The sequence below is a fragment of the Takifugu rubripes genome, chromosome 11 (genome assembly GCF_901000725.2).
Source record: "Takifugu rubripes chromosome 11, fTakRub1.2, whole genome shotgun sequence".
NCBI lineage: Eukaryota > Metazoa > Chordata > Actinopteri > Tetraodontiformes > Tetraodontidae > Takifugu > Takifugu rubripes.
In genome coordinates, this window is record NC_042295.1 from 6371527 (window position 1) to 6377968 (window position 6442).

The 6442-nt window shown below is 44.0% G+C and overlaps 1 long non-coding RNA gene across 1 annotated transcript; it reads left to right on the top strand.

The window, feature by feature from the left end:
• The first annotated feature begins 2270 nt into the window (after positions 1 to 2270).
• On the top strand, positions 2271 to 4854 carry LOC115251443 (uncharacterized). The gene is made up of 2 exons (XR_003890001.1): positions 2271 to 2326; positions 4428 to 4854. It is a non-coding gene; the product is annotated as an uncharacterized lncRNA (long non-coding RNA).
• Positions 4855 to 6442: the final 1588 nt, after the last annotated feature.

The window sequence follows — 6442 nt, forward strand, 5'->3', positions numbered from 1 at the left end:
CCCCACTCTCCTCTCTCTACCCAGCCGGCCATCAGCAGGAGGGTCCCCCTACATAAGCCTGGTCCTGCTCAAGGTTTCTTCCTGTCAAAGGGGAGTTTTTCCTTGCCACTGTTGCTTGTCTGGGGTTAGGCCCTGAGATTCTGGAAAGTGCCTTGAAACAATTTGATTGTAAAAGACGCTATATATTCAATTCAATTCAATCTTTATTTATATGGCACTTTTCATACGCTAGGTAGCACAAAGTGCCTCACAAAGGATAAAAACAGCAAAGAGAACAAGAGAATCAAGAAAAGGACACACACACACACACATGCATACAACACACTTAAACACACACCCACACACATAAACAAGCTGAGGCAAGCTGAGACATGGCTGGGCACCGAGACCTGAGGCGAAGGAGACGCCACCTTTGGAGGCCCACCAGGCCGAGGGAGGTTATGGTCCGTGACCACAGGTGGTACCGCCACAAAGACCACCCCGACCCGGACAGACCGGAGGCTCCACACCAAAGCACAGAGCCCCCTAACCACCAAGGCCAGAGTCGACAATGGGACAGCACCCCCAGCGGTAGACCGGAAACATCTCCCAGCCTGGCAGGCCCCCATGAGGAAACACCATGAGGAAACACTGGAGCTAAAAACTGAAGGACTGAAACAGTAAATGGGATAAAAACTGAGGAACTAAGAATTGAAGGAGTAAAACAGTACTAAGACTAAAACAGACTGAAACAGTAAATGCGATAAAAGGTGTAAAGACTAAAAACTGAGAATAAGAATTGAGGGAGTAAAACAGTACTAAGACTAAAACAGACTAAAACAGTAAATGGGTTAAAAGGTGTAAAGACTAAAAACTGAGAAACTAAGAACTGAGGGAGTAAAACAATAAAAAGATATAAAGATTGATTTGATTTGATTTGAAGATTTGACACCTACAAGGTCCTTCCGCTGATCCACATGGCTGCAGCTTAGTACATGTGCTCTCTCTATCCACCTACAGGCAGTCCCCACCTTGTGTGCACTAACCTGTTTGAAGTTATTCACATGTAGCTCTGGGACATTAAATTTGAAAAATGAATGAAAAAAAAAGAAGAAAAAAATCTTCTTTTTCTTCTCCTCATCACTGCTGGGAGCATTATGCACTGTACATGACAACAGTCACCAGCCATTATCCTGGTCCTGTCCTGCACCCATGCACCATCTTCTCTTCCATCATTCATCAATCCATCCATCCACACACAGCTGCTGGCAGCATCCTGCCAGTCAGGGTCGGTGAGTAGATGACTGTGTCAGTACACAGTCATCTACTCACCGACCCTCATGCCATCTAGCTTGATCTTCTTAAACAGTCCCTCCAGGGACACACATTAAAATAGTCTCTATAAGTGCCTCGCAAGGATCAGGAAATTATTGATGCAGCATGATGTGTAAATGTTAGTAAATGCATTTGTTACTTCCAGGCTGGACTATTGTAATTCTTTATTATTAGGATGTCCTAACATTTTTTGTTGAGAAAACTCCAGGTGATCCAAAATGCTGCAGCTCGAGGCTGCTGTGGAACCTGTACAGGTACGGGAGGCTGACTCCATCCCTACTTTTAAGATTGTAATTAAACAGTAATTCTGTAGTTCCAGTTCTAGTTACCGTATGTTCACGACTATAAGGCGCACCTAAAACACTGAGATTTTCTCAAAAATCGGCAGTGCGCCTTTGGTGGGTGCACTATGGTAAACGCTCCGCCAATCGATTAGCGGCACACCTCCGCGTAAGGATCCCCTAAAATGGCACCGGTCAAGTGAGACGCGTATGAATGAGGCTTACTTTAAACTGCAGGCCATCGAATATGCGGCTGAAAATGGCAATCGAGCAATCTTGGTGTTTTCGCTTTATGAGGAGGCGGCATCTCTCCATACGCGCGAGGACAACTGTTGTGCAGCGGCTGCCCGTGGACTACCAGGAGAGGGTGGCCATCTTCCGCACCTACTGCCGCAACAAGATAACCACGCCCAGCCACATCACCAACATGGATGAGATCCCTCTGACTTTTAACATCCCTTTGACCTACAAAGTGGAGAAAAAGGGACCAGCATGGTGGCGATATGCACAACGGGGCACGAGAAGTTGTTGTTCACTGTGGCCCTCGGCTGCCACGGAAACAGACAGAGCGCTGGATGACGGAAGGCGAACACTCCTTCACAAAGACTATGAGGCAGCGGCGGGCAGGTTATGCCACCATATGTGGGTGGATTGTAGATGCATGGGCTATGATACCGCCTTCATGTATTGTAGGAGCTTTCACAAAATCAATGCTGAACTGGAACCGGTCGGTGAGTCCGATTCAGATTGAATTGAATTGAATCAGGTTTATTGCCACAACACTAGAATAAGATAAATAAAATAAAATAAGACATATATACAGTATATACATAAATGGTAAGAAATAGTGCAGGTCAATGCAGGAGTAATGTGATGTTCATGGGTCCGACTGGCTGCTGTACATGGTGCTTAAGTGATAAGTCACTTGGTGTTCAGCAGCCTGATGGCAGAGGGGAAGAAGCTGTGATGATTAAGAAGAGGAATTCAGGATGTTGGACATTGAAATAGTGCAGCTGTTTAATTCAGATACAGAAGATGAAAACTTTGATGGTTTTGTGGCGGAAGAATGAGTATTTTGTTCAATAAATGTGTCGATACTCACTGTTTTACTTCCGTTGTCATTTTTTAATGTATGTTTCAGCATGCGCCTAATAGTACGGTGCACCTTATGTATGTTTTAAATACAGAAATAGCACCCATAACTGAGACTGCGCCTTGCCACTACAGTGTTCCTTGCCACTGTTGTTTGTTGGGGGTCAGGTCCTGGGATTCTGTGAAGCACCTCGAAATAACTTTGATTGTTACAGATGCTATTGTCACAGCCCCTTTTCCCCAGTTCCCTCCTGTCCCAGTACTTTTCCACTGCCCTGCTCACACCACACCCTCTGATCACACACCTGATCTCAGTCACTGATCACACACCTGCTCTCAGTCACTGATCACACACCTGCCCTCACTCATCAATCAGCTCACCTACCAGTATATATTCTCCAGCCTCACACTCACTCAGTGCCAGATTGTTCTTCTGCTTTCATGTGAGACTTTCCAGCGTTGTTTCCCTGCCGGATTACCCGTTACCGATCCTGCCTGTCTTCGTTCTGCCTGCCTTGCCTGTTCCCCGGACAACCTACCTGCTTTCTGCCCCTGACTACGACTTCTACCTCAGCGTCTCTGGTTCCTGTCTGCTCACCTGGTTTTGACTTCTCCGCCCGGCCCGGACTTCGCTGCTGCTCGTCCCACTCCCCGAGCCTGCAACCCATAGACTTTGTGTGGGCCCAGAGCCTGAAGAACGGACTATTTCCTGTGTTTCCTTGTCTGCCTGAGTTCCTGTTTGCCCGTGTGTTAATAAAAGGCATTACTACGGTCCAGCTTTCCAGAGTGCTGCATTTGGGTCCAAACTGCACCCGTCACAGCTATAGAAATAAAGTTTGATTGATTGAAGGTGTAGGTGGGTCAAGGGAACAGCTCTGCCTGATCATCACTTGGTGTCATTTCTGCTTGTATTTGAGATCTTCAAGTTCTCGTTTATGTCGGATTTGCCAATCAGTCAATGGAAAGTCAGGTGACTGTAACCTGCGGGCAGATGGGGATTTTGATTGGGTAGGGTGACCCCCCCCCCCCCCCCCCCCCTCATCAAAACAAACCAAATCAATCTTTATTTATATAGCGTCTTTTACAATCAAAAATTGTTTCAAGGCGCTTTCCAGAATCCCAGGGCCTAACCCCCAGACAAGTAACAGTGGCAAGGTTAGAAACCTCCAGGACGCAGGGCAGACCATGGGGTACCTCCAAGGGCATGTCATGTTTGCCAAACAGTCAATGGGAGCTAAGGTGGCCATGACCTGCTGAGGCCACAATACTGGCGTGGCACCACGTTTAGGATCCGGTTTGCAGACGCCGTGATCAATCAGAATGGAGCCCCAAGTGAAAAGTTCGCTCAGAGGTGTGGATCTTCCAGACAAACCCTTTTCATTTTGTCAGTTTTGTAGGTGTTTTGTCAGCCTCCCTGTCCCAGCCTCATTGTTGCCATTCTTCTCCTCATGTATTTAAATCTGCTTCTTTCTTCCTGCCAGCTGGTCTTTTGTGAAAGATTCTAGCTTCACCCCTTGAGTTTTGTTCTTTGTATTTGATATATGGCATTTGTTTGTCTGATTGGACTGGATGATTTAGTTAAATAAAACAATAAACCTATCCTGTTATTTGTTTTGTATCCCACACTGGAGTCCAGCCAAGTGTGACAGTTGTTTCTGAGAAATGTTCTTTTGATACGTGCTTTGTTCCTTGTTTCAACTGTTTCTCGTCTGATCTTCTTAACCGCTTTATCCCTTTCAGGGTCACAGGGAGGGTACACACTGGGCGAAGGCAGGTCCACCGCTGAATGACTCTCCATCTTAAACTGTTTGTGTGGAGAAAAGCCTCTCTTTCTTCAAATACTACAACTTTGATGGATTGTACGTACGATTGATTCAAAATCTCTGTCAATGTATTTTAACAAATTTGTGATTCATCCAGCTTTGATAGACCAGTATTTCTTAAACTCTGTGCCTTTGTTGGCACCATGAGCAGGAAAACAACTGGTTTAGCTTAGCTGCTCATGCTTTCATTGACTATATGTCAGTCACTCAGTCAGGATTTGCTGGGGTTTTTTTTCTAAATTTGTCAAACAACAAAAACAAAGACAATTTTTAAAAAATGAATCAAAGTTCTAATAAAACTGCAGCTTTCATGATGTTAATTTGAAGAAGCATTGTCTCAAGGAGCATGTGTGTCGAGTTTATTTGTAGTGTTTAAGCAAAAATAAATAAAAATGCACAAATTGTGCAAAGAAAAATCAGAAGAAACGCGGAACATGAACGTTCTCCAAGAGAGCCTCTACAGACAAAGCTGAAGAACTTCTTAGCTTTAAAATTCACGTTCATGCATATGAGGAAAAATGTGTTGTGAAGAGTGCTGACCCAAAACAGAGCTGACATGAGTGCTGGCCCAGTAGAGAGCATATGTCAAAGCACATATCATCTCCCATGAACTCGGGCCTTTGAGGTTCCCTCTGTGATGCTCTCTGAAATTTGCCTTGCGGCTGTTCTACTGAACAGCTGCTCTCTTCTCAAAGGCTCCATCTCATCAACCGCTGCCATAACTCAAGAAAGATATTTTGAAGTGTTTTTCTTGTCTGTCTCTCCGTCCGTCCTATTCATCCATTGTACACATGTACTTTGCAGTACGGCCTTTGGCTGGAAAAGGATTCCAAGGTCTCCACCCATGATTCGGAAGCCCTTCAGTCTACTACACACTCATTATTTTGATTTTCTTATATATGCTCACATTTAGCATATGACTTCCCTGGACTAAAATGCTTCATCCTATATATTTGGACAAGCTGTTGCTTATGACCATGATTGTTGGTGGCTCCAGATTTGTGCAAATTCTTCCTTCATATGAAGGATACGATAAAAGGCACATTTTTAAAGCTACCAATATGGTTTAAGCTTTATGCTGATATGGCCCTAAAATCATTTTTTGCTAACAAATTGCAAAAACAGTATTAGCAATACTCTAGATTTTGGATTTTCATGCTTTCTGAAAAAAATCTAACGTCTATCTAAAGAAGGTCTTCCATGTCTTTGTAGGCTAAGTCTACATTTTACGCTTGGCTGTTAGCATCTGTGGTCACTTCCTGTAATCTTTCTTCTTTCTTCTGTAGAGATTCTGCTGCACACCCAACTCCTCAAGGCATCTACCTGGCTTGTCTGGGAGAAAAGAGAGAACAATGAGACATTTTCCTTTCTCTCCTGAGTGAACAGCTTATTAAACATTGAATGAGTTCATGGAGCGATTAAAGAAGCTGGAAAGCTGGTCGCTGCAAATGCATGTAATAACATGCTCTTTTGAAACAGAATAGCTCAATTTTCCTGTCTCTGCCTTCATTTTTCATCATAGTACACTGTCTTCTCATCTGCCCCCTTAAATCTATTTTACCTGTCCATCTTCCTCCCTAATCACTCTTTGTATTCCTGAAAAACTCCCCACAGCCTTCCCCTAGATAGACTTTAGATTTTTAATGAGTCTATATTTAGCTTTGCAGGAAAGGAGGAATATTTCATTCAAACCTCAGCTGCATTTTTCCTGTCACCTTGGTCATCCTCCATCTGCCACATTAGATTTCCTATCTCTGCCTTGTAGCACTCTTGCACTCTGACTATTTTTACTGCTACGAGATACATTATGACATATTAAATGCATTAGCAGAGGGACTTTCCTTTTAGAAAACTCTCAACCTGCTTAAAACCACCCTTGAAAAGCTCAAAGTGACCTCATTTCATGACAGGAATAACCAATGCGGATCATTT